Source organism: Physella acuta, unplaced genomic scaffold, assembly GCF_028476545.2.
Source record: "Physella acuta isolate Inbredline_101_S28 unplaced genomic scaffold, ASM2847654v3 ptg000540l, whole genome shotgun sequence".
Lineage (NCBI taxonomy): Eukaryota > Metazoa > Mollusca > Gastropoda > Physidae > Physella > Physella acuta.
In genome coordinates, this window is record NW_026732059.1 from 417665 (window position 1) to 434646 (window position 16982).

General features: G+C 36.3%; 1 long non-coding RNA gene across 1 annotated transcript; it reads left to right on the forward strand.

The window, feature by feature from the left end:
- Positions 1–635: 635 nt before the first annotated feature.
- On the forward strand, positions 636–2620 carry LOC131945935 (uncharacterized). The gene is made up of 3 exons (XR_009387646.1): positions 636–804; positions 1500–1688; positions 2492–2620. It is a non-coding gene; the product is annotated as an uncharacterized LOC131945935 (long non-coding RNA).
- The last annotated feature ends 14362 nt before the right edge of the window (positions 2621–16982 follow it).

Below are 16982 nucleotides of genomic sequence, written 5' to 3' on the forward strand. Positions count from 1 at the left end.
GGGGGGGGGAGGGAACTTGAAACTTTCCGGGTAGGGGAACGGACTAAATTTCGGGTTGGGGCGGACAAGTGCAGTGTTTCTTTTTTACTTTTTTTCTCCGCGGGTAAGGGGGGGGGGGTACTTGATATTTTCCGGTGGCGATGGGGGGGGGGGGGGGGGGGATGGCGGACTGGTACAAGTATATATTTTCTATATAACTTACCGTTTCGTTCGGTGGGCAGTAGACTTTCTTCGGAGGGGGGGGGGGGATTTTCCCTCCTCACCGAAAAATGGATGGAATAAATACTGGATGCGGGTATTTTCTATATCAATTCTATTTTGTGAGGATGAGGGGACCCCCCCCCCCCCTAGGAGTTCCTTGAAAGAAACACTTATTTTAATGTATGTTGTCGCTACGTAAATATAAATCAAAATAACATTAATCTTATGAGAATTGGCATTAACCTAGAATATACTTGATTTATCAGTTGGTACTCCATCAATTACGAATAAAAATTGACCTGGAAGAATATCCATAAAATAAGCCTAATTTAGAATACTTGTATTTGTTACAACATTGTGAACTATAAGATTACAACAATTTACATTAAACGCTTACAACAGGTAGAAATGTAATCAGCGAAGGAGATGTATGTATATATTTTGATGGCGCTTTGCAGTCCATTTCAACCGAGAAACTGGAAAATGCGTTTGATTTCAAACTAGAAAATTGTCTTTTACTACATCAGCCTGGCCAGGAGATTTTGTGGTTGACGACTTATTCACAGTTGATACTCATTCACGAAATCGTTATTTATACGAGTGGTGAGCGTCGTGTTTATTGTCTACTCAACATTTCTCTATCTGTCCTCAAGTTTATGATCACATAATTAAATTCTATTTAGACCAATTGTTATTTAAAGTTTTTTTGTGTTCATATTTCCATATACTTTTTTCTTCAATGAACCATGTTTAATTATCTATGTCTTTGTCATTACATTAGTAATCAAATTCGGCGGACCATTAATAGAATAATTAACTCCTTAGTTCTAACGAAACCACTCAACAAGTTGAAGCTACTCAGGGATAGGTTCACATACATAGAAAAACGACACGGAATGTAATAAGGGACTTATAATTATCATTTACCAATAATTTATTTACAACCAACATACTGAATTAACATAAAATATGTAAAGTCTAGAGGCTAAGAACAAAATTAGAAAGTGTGCACTGTGCCATAAGGTTAAAATTTGCTACCATTTTTAATATCTACAGTAATAAATTCTAATGATAAAATTATTTAATATGTAGTGTCAAAACATTCGAATTTTTTAAACAGAGAGAGAGGACTTAAATGTGAGATATATTTAGATTCATTTGTTCAAAGGATCTAAAATTTACTTTTTCTGAAATAAATTAATTATGTTTAAATATTCTGATATTTAGATGCCTAAATTTAAAAAAAAAAGAAAGAATAATTTTAAAATTTTGAAAACGTTAATTTTTTCCGCACAAAGTTTCAGATTCTCCATCTAGGAAATTTAACGTCGAACTTTACGACTTTGAAAAGAATATCATATTGAACTATACGTCGAACACATCTACGTCTGTTCACGCTATGAACTTGGGCGGAGAGTTCGAGATTCATTTGTTAATTATCAAAAGTTTTGAAATATTATCCCTTTGTGAGATTCAAGCTTTTGGTGGTTAGTATACGTTTTTTTTTTTCATTTAGTTACTATTGAAATAATCACAGGTCAAATTATCCAGACAATAAAACCCAGAAAAAAATATTTCAAAGGCGAAGTATCTTAAAGCTTAACATTATAAAAAAATGCCATCGTCAATGTGACCCCGGCTAAATTCTAAAGGCTTACGGATATATATAAATATATATATATATATATATATATATATATATATATATATATATATATATATATATATATATATATATATACCCATATCATATAAACATTCATTATTATTCATGATTGTTAAAGGAAATTAATTTCAATAGCAAAAAAATGGTTTTTTTTTTGGATCAAATAGATTCAACCATGTAACATTTAAAAATGTGTGACTTTTCACCCCAAGCATGTGACTATTTGACCCCTCACTGGGGTAAATTGTCGCAATTTTAAATCACCATTTTTCAAGTCTATCATGGGCTCACCGTGAATAGCTATTACAAACGGCTCAACATACAGTTATCTGAAATGTGGAAATAGTATTTGGCGCATTGGCATCTCATATATATATATATATATATATATATATATATATATATATATATATATATATATATATATATATTCGTTCGTTCGTTCGTTCGTTCGTTCGTTCGTTCGTTCGTTCGTTCGTTCGTTCGTTCGTTCGTTCGTTCGTTCGTTCGTTCGTTCATTCGTTCGATCGTTCATTCGTTTGTTCGTTCGTTCGTTCGTTCGTTCATTCGTTCGTTCGTTCGTTCGTTCGTTCGTTCATTCATTCATTCATTCATAACTCTTAGAATGTCCGAGAGGAAAGTACGGTCTGTCTTGCAAGGAAATATGTTTAATCATGTGCTACGAACACACCTGTCAGTTTTCTGGAATATGTAAAAAGTGTGAACAGAACAGACATGGAGCCTATTGTGTGGAATGTAAGTCATAACAGCAGTGGCGTAGCGAGGTCGGGTGTCACCCGGTGCGGCACTTAATGGTGTCACCCCACGCCGCCAGAGGCGTAGCGACCCTTCCCGGGGACAAACTTTCAAATTTTCGATTTGCACCCCCCCCCCCCCTCAAGTTTTCGATTTGCACCCCCCCCTCCCTCAAACTTTCGATTTCTCTATATATTTTGCTATTTTTTTGCTTTGGTGTCACCCCCCTAAAAGGTGTCACCCGGTGCGGTCCGCACCCCCCGCCCCCCCCCCCCCCCCCACCCCCAATCGCTACGCCCCTGCATAACAGTTACATTAAGTTTGTGCCCTGCAATAAACTAATTTTAGGCTACATTTTCTGGACAACTTTTTTTCTAAAAAATATTTTAAGTAAATAAGAATGTGATATGTTTACATTGTATCATAAAACGTATATAGTTACTCAATTATTTTTCAGATATCGAGAAGCCTAATTATTTTAATTTCGAAAATTCATCAACTACCCCTGAAACCGTTGACTTGAGTGAATTAATAAAGCAAAATAATATCACATGGATAATTTTACTTGTAGTTATCATCATGTTTTTAATAGCTTTTTTTTCTCGCCCGAAATCTCAGTAAGTTATTAATTAGTTATTTGTAATTCTAGTAAAAGCATAAAAAAAAATTAAAAGACGAAAATATAATTGAATCATAGAGTCGACACAACATTTGTTTCAGAAGCACAGATCAGCTCGACTCTGAACACGAAAGCTCTAGAAAAGTCGTACATCGAAATGTTACCTAAATGTTTTAATGATTTTTTTTAATTCAATAAACTCTAAAGTGTATGCAATTTTTTTTTTTTTTTTTAAATTAAATGTTGTGTTTTTTCACTGCATTTTAGTGAGTGTTAAAAGATATCCCAAATACAACATTGTCAAAAGTAAACACAAACAGATTTACAAAACAAAATGTATTATACAATAACTAAAATCACGTAATGAATTAATCACACGAGGATTAAATGATTCTTATTATAATAAAACATAACAAGACCATGACCAAACATCTTCAAACTACCTACTTCTGAATCAGATAGGAGAAAGAAATGAAAATGAATCCTAGATCAATATCTATGCAAAGCCCTAGAAAATGTCCTTTAAAAAAGCATAATCAACATCTCAACTGGGGAGAGGGGAGAGGCAGACAAATACCTCCCCAACCGACGTATTTAGTGCTGGTAGCTATATTAATTTACAACTTAATACTTTATATGAATTGAAATAAAAAGAAAAACTAAAATAGTCGTAAGTGTATAAAAGTACTACATTGGTATGTAAAAATACGTAAACAAAAAAAAAGCAGAAACACTGTGGTTTAAAATACTGTTTATATAATGCGCATACATTTATTATTTATATTTATATATATTTGGTTTGGTTTGGTTTGATTTTGATTTGTTTGGGTTTGTTTGGTTTGGTTTGGTTTGGTTTGGTTTGGTTTGGTTTGGGTTGGTTTGATTTTGATTTGTTTGGGTTTGTTTGGTTTGGTTTGTTTTGTTTGGGTTTGTTTGGTTTGGGTTGGTTTGGTTATGTTAAGAAACGAATATTGACATCCATCAAAGAACCAATCTATTAATATTTAGTTTAAAACGCTACATTGTATATTGAAGAAATAAAGTATGGTATCACACCGTATTAATCAGTTTTTAATACTTGTGTGATCCAGAGAGAAATATAAAGATTTATTAGTACACAAAAAGTTCGGTAAAAATAGTACTAACATATAAAAGTCCTTCATTCAATTAGAAATTACGGATAATAATTACTTTTATTTGAGCACTTAGGATGCCGATAATATTTTTTAGATTGTGCGTGGAATTAATAATTATTTTACCTATATAATTAACAGATTAACACATGAAGACTTAAATAAATAGTTGACAACTTGGCGGATATTATATAGAAATGTAAGAAGATACATTGATTAATACATAATTAGTCAGATTATTAAAAAAAATACTAAATCACATCAATTTACTATCACTTGAAGGTAATTCACAGTGAAGAACAGTAGAATTTTGCAGAAACTTAACTGTTACATATCACAAAAGTTTAAAATCTTAAAAAGATCTTCATTATAAATAGAGAAAACAATTTTTCTTGTTAACTGTTGTCATGTAAATGTTGCACATGTTGTCACATACATCAGAGTGATGTGCTCGACTATTGCACAATCATTGTAATACAATCTAAATTCGACGCAACGAAAGTTCAGGAAGAGGCGACATACAATAGTGGGTTGTTACATAATCACAAAATCATTTAAAACATTTTAAATTAAAGTTAAAAAAATTTGACAAAAAAAACATCTACAACGAGTAATACGGATATAGCGTTTTTTAAAATACATATTAGAGATGAAAAATAAATAATACGCTGACATCGGAAAACTTTCACAAAATTTACAATGTGCTATAATCAGGAATGTAAATATAATGCAGTAGAGTGAAATAGTGACCATTTGTTAAACAATGTAGCATTGTTTACCCCTACATTCAAGTGTACAATCATTTGAATCGTAACAGCTGTAGAATTAGTTTCATAACTTTAACAACATTAAATACATTATACAACACTGTAACTTATGTAAATGATGACTCAATGTTTTGTTGGATTAATAACAGGATCCACTGCAAACATCGTGTGCCAATTTCAAGTTTGAACTTTGAAATTAAATAAAATATGCACTAAAAATACTACTGTTAATCGGACAAGAAGACTTCGCGAAATTAATAAGTTAATACGTTTCTTAAAGGGTTGCTTGCTTGGTCTTTCTGCTATGATCTTCGGGAAAAATTATTTCTGCTTTGATACATTTTAATATAAATGGAAATTGTGAAATCCTCCTTGAATCTGTTTCAACTAACATGTGTGGTGCTACTCCCGTTTGCGGTCCTTCCTCCAGCCTTGATACTTGGCATAAACCATGGGCAAGGTGTACGCAATAGGATTCACAGCCGAGTTGAGGGGCAGGACTATGATGGCCAGCCAGCCATGCGTGTCGGGACTGAAGGTCTGACCGGCGTACGACATGAGCCCCACGACACAGACCGGCAGCCAGCACAGGATGTTGGACACGACAACCAGTGACAGATTCTGTGCGACCGTGATCTCACGTCTCCGCTGGACGCTTGTGTTGATGATGGAGCTAGTCGGGAGTAAGATGCTTTTAAAGATCATAATCTGGCCGACAATGATGAGCAGGATCAGCACAGAGTTAACAATGATGTAGAGAGTCAAGGAGAATACACGGCCTAGCTCGTGTTTGATGCTGATTGGAAGTCCCAAACAAACAGAACTGGAGGAGAACACCTGCCACTCTGGAATTAGGACTGGAATCAGAGAAATAACCGGGCAGCTTGTCCAGACGATGGCCAGTAAAACTTTTAGAACTTTGGGTGAAAACTTGACCTGCTTTAAGGGGTTTCTGAAGATTAAATACCGCTCTAGGGTGATGAGCAAGACAAACATTGTGGAGCTCTCGCTCGATAGAGTTGCAATGAAGCCTGCAGCCATACACAATGAACTCTCTCTCCAGGCCGTGTCGTAAAAGACGTAGTTGTCTCGATACTTAACGTCAGCCCCAGCTATGATCATCAGGTACAGGCTCATCAGAAGGTCTGACAGGCCGAGGTTGATCACAAATATCATATGGCCGTGTTTGAAATGGTTTTTCTCAGAGATGAGCCGGTACCCCAGCACAACAACGTTGCCGATAGACCCCACCATAGCTACTAGCCATATCAGGGTACGTTTGATGACGTCACCGAGCAGATTATCACAGGAAGAAATGCTGTCGCTTGGCGCGTGACAGCTTTTTTCAGCAATTCCAGGCCCTCTAAACTTCTCGCAACATAATTTGTAACTGTCTCCGTAGATAGCATCTTGGATGGTCATGTGCTGGAAATATTTGGAGCTACTAGGATCAAAATTGAGCTTAGTACCTCTCAGATCTAAGATGCCAAACGTTACACCATCCTTATTTTTTGCCCACAAGAAATTGTCGACCTGAGTAAAACTGATGTTTAAATTGTGTACAAGATACCCAGAATATGCCAGACGAAACGACTTGAGCAGTGTGAAGGAAAGGTCTAGTGTATATAAATCAGGTATCGCTATGAGCGGTACGTAAATAGAACTGATCAAAGTGTGAGACAATTTCAAAGTGCGTATATTTCTTAAAAAAGGTGAAAAGATGTCAAAGTTATTAAAATAAATTTGATTGTAACTGAGATCTAGTAGGTATGTGTTGTACAGGCTGTTTCTAAAAGCAATTATAAGTTGCATAAACTTGTCTTCTTTAAGATTACAATTTGACAAATGAAGCTCCAGTAAGTTTCTTATAGTTACATACTTTGGAATTTTCGCCTCAGCCAAATTTAAACCTGATACAATAACCGCAGTGGTTCTCCGGTCAAACGACTGAAATAAATGTGTGTAGTTGACTTTGCTGTGGTCGCTGACTTGAGCCGCTCCCCACAAGCACGTGAATCCAGAAGGACATTTCTCGTGACACAGCAACTCGTCCTCGCGGGTCTTACACTGGTCCTGACCGTCACATAAATGGACGCTGTGGATGTACGAACCCGGCTTCCGACATGGGATCAAGGCCTCTGTGATTAATCCTTTTTCCTCCAATATAAACTCGAGCTCATCATCGCCCAGAGGACAGTCTCTGACGCCGTCGTTGACCAGGTATATCGGTACACAGTAGGATAAATCACATTTGTAGAAGCTCTCGCCGCATTGAAAATCTTCACAGTCTTTTAGATGGGACAAATCTTTGCAGCCTAAAATCTGGTTTGTAACATGACCCCTAAGATAGATACATCGGGCAGCCCAGCTGTTGCCTTGAGCTTGTAAGTCTGAGTTACATCGTATCATTATCTTGGTACGATTGTTGTTGAAGAAGCAAATGTCTTGGTTGCCACACGCTGCTGTGTGGTGTGGGAACGACCGGCCGGTCAAAACGTAACGTTGACTAAACGGTTTTGACCCGTTTGAGAACCACACCGTAGGTAAACACGCGCCTTCTGCTGTCTCGGTCTCCATACAGTCCAGACAGTTCTCTTCATCACTGTTGTCTAGACAGTCCTGTACACCGTCGCAGATCTGCTCTCTCTTCAAACACGTGTCCCTGACGTCATGGAAAAAAAGGGAGGCGGGGCATAAAATCCCGCCTGCGCAGAGGCCCTTATTTTCCTTTAAGCACAATTCCTCGTCTTCTAAGTCTGAGCAATCTTTCACCGTGTCACACAGGTAGCCGTAGGGGACGAGCTCCTGATCAGCTGGTTTGTGTGGCAGCTGTAAGCATTTAAACAATATCGCTTCTGTGTGTTGCTCCTCACGAAATAAAAACGGTTTTTTTCTGAAAATAAAAACATGAAATAAATTTTAGATCAATATTTCGCTTCTTTAAAGACACAAACCACTTAATATATGAGAAATAGAAATTGTGAGAGTCTGAGACAAATTACAGTAATTTCTCAAAACTAAACTTAATCTGTCATTTCTAATCACAATATATAAAAGACTATGTGCGCACTTCTATCTATCTCTCTCTTCCTCTCTCTCTCTCTGTCCGCAATATTTTTGAAGCTATAAGATCAATATGTTCAGAGATGTATAGAGAAACTAAAGATACAGACTTTTGTTGCATATAATATGTTGGACGTTTCAAATATATAAACTAAATTTTATTTAATTAAGGAAAATAAAAATAAAAGCATATTTCAATGTAGAAACACATTTTTAATTATACAATCGGAAAAGTGTTTATAGTTGTGACAAGAACTCAAAAATCAATGACGTCACACGTCACATGTTTAAACTACGGAAAGTAGTGGCGTCATCTTCCAATTTTAGATTGTGAAAACATAAATTAATTCTTTCAAATTTAATACAGATCTACAGATCATCTTATCAAGGGGTACTCTATGAAGTGTATACAGTTTTAGCTGCCAAAAGTAATACAAATTACTTTAAAAAACAACAGAAATACCATTTACAGCCGGGTTTTTTAACGGAGTCATGTAGTCTCTCAATCGGTATGTTCATTTAATATGGTGTTGTGTTGACTAATATTGTATTTAATTGTGTTTTTCTAATAGGTATTGGTAGCCTATGTTATTTTAAAATGTCATATTTTTAACTATTTAATTATTTCTTTGCTGTCATTAATGTATTTCAACATGTAATAAAGCACATTACGTTTTGACTAATAACTATTTTATAAAATGATTTTCTCAGATATGTACATTAAAATATATAGGCTTTAATTCACATGTAATTAGTACCTGCGGCTAGTAGATACTAAAGATCCAGTTTCTCTTTAGAAAACTTTGCCTACAATGCCTAACAAATCAACTTTTCCATTTTCCCCACCCCACTATGTTAATCCTCTTTCCCCATGCAGCGTTTCTTCCAGACACTTTTCTCCGAAGGGGGGAGGGGGGGGGGGGATCGGTAGAGTTTTGGAAACATCTAATAAAGATTCCTTTAAATACATGCACTCCAAACCCGCAGCTAAATGCATAGAGCGCAACTAACTAACCCAGCATTGACGTCCATTAGTAAGTCGTCAGATTTGAGCTACATGTATCACTATGTCTAATCAGTGGCGTAGCAAGGTCGGGTGTCACCCGGTGCGGCGGTGTCACCCCCCAGAGGCGTAGCGACAAACTTTCAAATTTTCGACTTGCAGCCTCCCCCCTTTAAACTTTCGATTTGCACCCCCCCCCCCTCAAGTTTTCGATTTGCAACCCCCTCAAACTTTCGATTTGTACCCCCCCCCCCCCTCAAGTTTTTCTCTATACATTTTGCTATTTTTGCGTTGGTGTCACCCCCCCCCCCCTAAATGGTGTCACCCGGTGCGTTCCGCACCCCCTCGCCCCTCCTCGCTATGCCTCTGTGTCTAATCATAATATCAAAGTATATTACCTTCTTTTCAAGTCTGATTGAGAGAGCTGATACGTTTTCTCTACTTTAGTTTTGTTGATCACCTCGCTCTCGCAGATGGTAAATTGCGGACCCTGTTTCATTTCATCAAAGACGACCCAGGACGTTCTGTAGCTCGCTGTTTCCGACCGCTCAAAACGTAGAACATACGCTCTCTCCTTCGGCAGACGGTCCAGTTCTGGAAGGTTGAACGTGTTGGGGCGACCGTTGACCCATTTAAAATTATTCAACGTCTCGAGGTTGAATGACATCCCTGTGTAAAAAGACACATCATCGAGATGACGGTAAAATTTTTGCAAATGTTCAGAAATGAAAACTCTCAGGAACTGTAGCTCTTTCTCAGTTTGGACCACGACGGGTGAGGCTCTCATACGTTCGCATACCTGCTTGGCTTCCTCTAGGGACGTTATGTTGGCATGGTGCTCTACCTTGTAGCACGAACGTATACGAGGTTGGTCGAATAGAGCCCACCCTTTAACGCATTGATCACACAGTCCCGTCGCTAGATAATGGTTGAAGGAAAAATTGTCGTCCACCGTTGCTTCGTTAAGCGGACAAGTACCGAAATTGATGTGAGTCCACACCTCAATCAAATAGAGCAAAATGTTGCGATGTTCATAATTAAAGTAGCGTTTCTCTTCCACCTCGCCCAATTCATTGTTTAAAAAAATGATCACCAATTTTGTTTTGTTTGAGATTAGGGATTCAAACTGATAAAAATATGTCTCCGAATGCTCCATAAAAATCCTAAGATTCGCCAACACGCTATGTTTATTTTCTTCATCATCTTCTGCAAGTCTCAAACTATCCACTTTCTTAAACAAATCCTCGGCGGTGCTGATTTCAACAAAGTCGATCAAGGCTTCAAAAGTGTGGTTTGTGTCAACACGTGTAACAGCAACAGTGTTGCTCATAAGCTGACCTTCCTTGGACGGAACAAACAGTTCAATTATCTTTCTTAGCCTGACTTTAGCTTTAGAGTGATCTAAAGTTGTGAAAATAAGGACAGCTCTTGGAGCAGTTTGGCAGTCACGCAGTGGAAATTTTCCTATGGTCTTCATGTCTGAAACTTGGAATATTAGGGAAAAATTTTATTGATGAATGTAGGCAGAAATTTAACAAGCTTACTTGATTAGGTCGTTTTGAATTTAATAGAACAAACATTATCTTCTGTTATTTTAAATTACATTGTTGGGATTTATTTGGTTGTTATTAGCAAAGTAATTTAACAAAAATGACACATTAATCTGCAAATTTTAAAACTGTTGAGTTTATTTAACTTAATGAAGTCATCATTAGAAAAAAAATATTATTTACATTTTTAAAATTTGAAATCAAAGATGAACAATATAAAAGTATCAGTCATCTATAAAAAAAAAAACATTTTTGGGAAGTTAAGCACACTGTGTGTGCAGTGGCGTAGCCAGGATCGTCTCATGAGGGAGGGTTCAAATTTTTTCCAGCATTATATAATATATATATATATATATATATATATATATATATATATATATATATATATATATATTGTTTGAAGACATTTCCTCCAACACAGTTAAGCGTACGTGTCAACTGGTTATGCGCCATTTAGGCCGTTGACTCAAATTTTAGCCTGATTTTCTTTTTAGATTTGCTTCCATAGCCTTTGTCCAACCAAGAACAGACTACAAGGTAGCAGTTGTTTGATTTTGGAGTTGTCTGTCCTAGACAAGTGGCTTCCCAGCTATCGAACCTTGGGAACTCAGGACTTTTCAGTTATGTAACCATGAGCTTAACCGATTTTGCCTCGCTAACCTCCTTCAAAGATCACAATTTTTGTGACGTAGTTCTAACCTTAATATTTTTCTCAAATGTTTATAGGCTCGCTTTTTAGGGGAGGGGGGCGGGAATTTTTTAAAGATCGCTTTGTTTGTGAAATTGTTTTTAAGCTTTCTATTTTTACAAGTTATTTAATAGCAAGCTTGTATGTAATAATGCACTAAAAATGAGAAAATAAATTATTTTTTTTAAATATTTATCAATGCACTACTATAAAATAACTGTGAACAGAAGCATAGGTCACTGTATTATATATAGGGAATCTTGACTAATATTTAGGTATTTTCTTCCAAATATTAGTAAAGCTTGTGTTTTCAATATTCTGTGCTAGAACTTTGGTGTACTGAGAAATGTGGTTTATGACTGTTGTACGTTGACGCATTCATAAATCTGATATAGCTGTATGGAATGTTCAATCAACCAATAAAAATCAGACCGTTATTTTGAGTCTTGTTCCTACATGTTTGTAAAGGTATTGAGTACGGCGTGGTCGCGTCGGTAAAGCTCATGGTTGCTTAAACAGAAAAGTCTCGAGTTCGAACCCTCGGGCAGATGAGTCTGGGGCCAACTATTCCTCTATGAAAGACAACTCCAGACTAAAACACATCCAATTGACACGTATACTTAATAGTGTTGGAGGGCATCTCTTCCAACTCTAAAATTAAGATCGAAGTAGAAGAAAATGTAAAGGTATCCAATATATATTATAGCGACCCACGCTTTTCTTTTTATTTATTTAAAGAAAAAAAAAATAAAGAAAAACTTTTATTTTCTCGTTCTTAGTGCGTTTACACACAATCTTGTAATTTAAAAGTTTTTTAAAGCAATTAATCCGTGAAATGCTTCTGATCTGTTTTATGAAAAAAAAAAAGTTTGCGTTACTTACGGGCACACGATTTATCGTGAAGACCAGATGTAATAGAAAACATCAGTCCCGTTAGAAATACAACCAGCGGCATTAGCATTCTAACAACTGTGTCTAAGATTTTTTTTTTATTTTAAACTCTAAGTAAATCACATCAAATAAAATCTCTTAAAGATAAGGAGCCACATGTAAATCCGAGCTTAAGTTTTGAACCTTAGCACGTTGGTGTAAAGAGAACAGTGGATTATTAGTCTGACTAAATCTGATTTAGCTGTTGGGTATGTTGAATAAACAAATGCGAGTCTGGGCGTTATTTTAACTCAGAGTTCAAATGACGTTCTTCACAATGATTGGCTGAGCATTAATTAAATTATTCCTCGTGTAGACAAAGAATGTAATTTATTATTCTCACGTAAACTCAGGGGACTTTGGCTAATGAAATAATATACATAATGTTAGATTTAATATAATCTTGATGATATTTTATGTGACAACTCGCCCAGTCAGGAAAACCATTGTTTACAGGCATACGGCATTAGCAAATAGCACCTCAACATGTAAGGAACAAAGGTGTAGTTTCAAGTTACTTGTATTTAAATATTTAACAGGCAAATACACATATAATCTCATTTCTCTTTTACGAGAGAACAGCTTTCAAATGTTATTCTGCAGTGTTAAATTTCTATTTACAAGCTACATATTTAATTATCTGCTGAAATGTTTCTAAAGCTAGCATTCAACTTGGTATGTAATATGAGTGTATCCTAACTTTCTGCTATCTCGCTGTGAGATATTGTACAGCTAGTTGATAATAATATTAACATGAAGTGTGTTCAAAGTTTCAAATTTGTTGACATGATATACATAGACGTGTATATATTCAGGTGTGTTTATTAAAAATTTGTTTTTTTTTTACTTCGCAAAAATATATTGTGTGCTTTTAATTAGCTTAAGTATTATTTTTGTTGCACATTAGAAAATTAAAACATAATATAGTTAAATACATATTTCTATTCAGGTTATCTTATAGTATTTTTAGACACGTATACCAAGTATCAAGTAAAAGACATTTATAGGAGTTCATCTTAAGGACATCAATCATTGGCCTTCTAAAAGAAAGCACAGAACAATAAAGAAAAAATAACTAACACCTGAAGACAACTTTATTTTTAATACATGTATGCAAAGATTGTATTTCTATACATGTGTATTCTCTCAAGCATATTGCTTAATTTATTTTTATTTTTATTAGGTTTTTCTTTTTGTGGTAGTAAATTCTCCACCTTGTTCCATGTAATATCGGATGGCATCTCTGTTTTTCTGAATTCTCGCCAAGTCATCGAAAGTCAAACCAGCCATTGGGTTACTGCGAGTTTTTCCAATAAATGTATCCAACGTATTTCGGTCATCGGCGGCATCTCTTTTCGATGTTGGAACATCGCCGTCGCCAGTCCCTGCAATAGACCGCTGCTCCAGCGAGTGGGCATTAGGCTGTACTGGTTCTCCTACCCCAGACACGGCATGCGGGGGCAGAGAGAGGCAGAAGCAGATCGCCGTCAGACAGACCAACAAGCTGTTTGACATTGTTAACTAAAAAAAAGTGTCATAATTTAAGTATAAAAATCTAATATATAAAGCTCAGTTCTGTAACGTGTGGCAAAAATCAAAAAAGTTTGTCGTTGACACTTCTACGGATTTAAGTGTTAGATTTTTTATCGTGCTCATAGTCTAAATTTACGAGTCAAAAAATTACCATTGAAAGTCTTTAAAAACAATTTTCACTCTATTTACTTAGAAGAATAATTTTCAATTATGAACGCGACATAAAATTTTTAAAAAGTGTATCGACGTTTATAAAATTTCTAAAATTGTGTCGGAAATGTATTGACTGCACAGTTACTTCCCTTTAATAAAAAAAAAATTCTTAAGAAGAAAGAATTTACATTTTATTATTACTTTGTTTTTGGTGTTAAGAAAAAAAAATAATTACATAATTAGCGGGGATTGATTAAGTGCAATGTCGTTAGGTATTTTTAACACTGCCTTTTATTTATTATATACACTGAACATACTGTTCAATAATTTTTTTTTAAATCAATAACATTTAATAAGCCAGGTCCTACAAATCCTATATGTTTATTTCTTTCCATTTACGGATAAGCTTGGAGTATTATCATTTTTGTTCACTAAATTGAAACAGGCGCGTCCGCCGGCGCCCCTGCACGGTTTGATTTGGCACCCTGGGCTATCATGTGAGCGCTATGCTGCATAATTTTGTTTTAAACAGTGCGATAGACTATGGATAAGAAAGGTTACTATAGTCTTTAAGTGAATCAAATCCGGGCGTCCTCCGGCACCCCGACAGGGTGCTATTTGGCGCCCCGGGCCTTCCGGTGTACGCTATGGTATCTACGTTCGCGTGAGTTCAAAAGACTATAAATAAGTTATGCACTATAGGCGTTTACTAAGTTCAATCAGGCGGTGACGTCATGGTGCGTCCTCTGGCGCCCAGACAGGGTGCTTTTTGGGGTCCCGGGCCTCCCGTGTTCGGTTTCGCGCCTACGTTCATTAAAGTGAGTGCAAAAGACTATGAATAAGTTGGGGTACTATAGTCGTTTATTAAGTTGAAGTAGGCGATTCAGCCCCGTGAGCACTTTGCGTTTATATTCGCGTTAGTGTTTTCTTTGTGTTTAGGTTGGGTTTGCGTTAGTGGTTGCGTTTTGATTTGGTTCGTTTTTGTTCTTTCTTTTTTCGTTTTCGTTTGTGTTTTATTTTCATTGGGTTTGTGTTTGTATTTGTGTTTGAGGTTGGTTTTGCGTTTGGATTTGGTTTGTTTTCGTTTGTTTTTTCTTTTGTGTTTTTTTTCTTTGGGTTTGTGGTTGGTTTTGCGTTTGTATTTGGTTTGTTTTCGTTTGCTTTTTCGTTTGTTTTTTTCTTTGGGTTTGTGTTTGTGGTTGGTTTTGTGTTTGGATTTGGTTTGTTTTCGTTTGCTTTTTTCTTTGTGTTCGTATTGGTGTTTGTGGTTGTGGTTGGTTTGTTGTAAGTTTTTGTTTTCGTTTGTATTTGTAATTGTGTTAGCGTTATGTTTGCGTTTTGTTGTTTTGGTTTTGGTTGGTTGTGGTTTGGGTGGGCAATGCCGGGTTTATGATGATTACTAAACACACAGGTGATGGTCTTTAACAGAAGGGTTTTTCACAGAAGCCAGAGCAGGGCCTGGCCGGGACGGCTAGTAAGCTATAAAATTAAAATGTAATCACCATAAAATGATCTAATTATAAATGCATCACTCTACTGCTAATAATGGGGAGTGCCGGATTAGTAGTCCCCAAGATCGTGGTACTATTGGTGTCTCTTATCAAAACGCGTGGCAAAAAAACAATCTAGACCAAAGCCCCTCTGCTGTGTGTTCTTTACAAAAGATGAATGGGATAACGCAAGCAATCTGTGATGGTATTTATGGCATTATTTACACAGCTCTGATGATTCATGCGTTGACATAATTCAACTCAGACACTAGAAAAGAAATATTGTTATGTAATAATTAAAGTGTAAAATGTGTGCGTGGATTGTACGGGGTAACTAGGCCTGTTCCGTTAAATTTCTAAAAATAACTCTTGGATAAGTCCAACTTGGATCCAAGATTTAAACCCTCGAATCAGCAGGCGTTGGGCTTAACCCCCCCCCCCCCCATCAACACACACACACACACACACACCCCATTCTATCTGTTCAGACTACTTTATCCAATCAACATAATTTAAAAAATCATACAAGGGAAACAGAAGGAAATCTCTAACATATTAATTCATCTTAAAATATTGGTGTAAGATTGTAAATAGTGCTAAGTTAAGGATCGGTTAAATTATTACGCAGCATTATTATATAAATGGTATGATTTTAGTCTATTGTTTTTTGATAAACCTAAACAAAGCTAGACAGTTTGCATACTCTATAAATATAGCATAAGTTCGTGTAGGTTACTTACTTCACGTGGTTGAGTATTGAAGAGAATGGAAACATTTTAATGCATTTTAGAACACTTGGTACTCTCTTGTATGTCAGATATTGTGGGCTGTCAAAGCCTGGTCAGTAGCGTAGCGAGGGGGGGGGGGGGGGGGCGGGGGGGCGGGGGGGGGGGGGGGACATATGTTCCCGGGCGCCGACCTTAGGGGGCGCCAAAATGGGTTGGAAAAATAAATTGAAAGGTCGAGGGGGTGCAAATCGAAAGTTTGAGGGGGGGGGGGGGGGGGGGGGGGCGGGTGCAAATCAAAATCTTGAGGGGGGGTGCAAATCGAAAAGTTTGTCCCCGGGCGCCGGGAAGGGTCGCTAAGCCTCTGAGCCTGGTAGTTTTCTGCCTGAATACTTCTATACAAAACTATAGTTCAAATGTTTTGCACGTAGGCTTATCTAGTTGCATCGGTAAGTTAAAATGGTTGTACATGTATATATATTTATATATATATATATATATATATATATATATATATATATATATATATATATATATATATAATGAAATGTATGTGTGTGTTTTGTGTGATTGTTTATTTTTTCTTTTGTCTTTATGTATTACGACACCTTTCATCTGATAGCCACGAAACTTTGGGAAGTTATGGCACCTTCGTTCGTTTTCAACAGTGTGATAGACTATGGATAAAACGGGGCGTATGTTCGT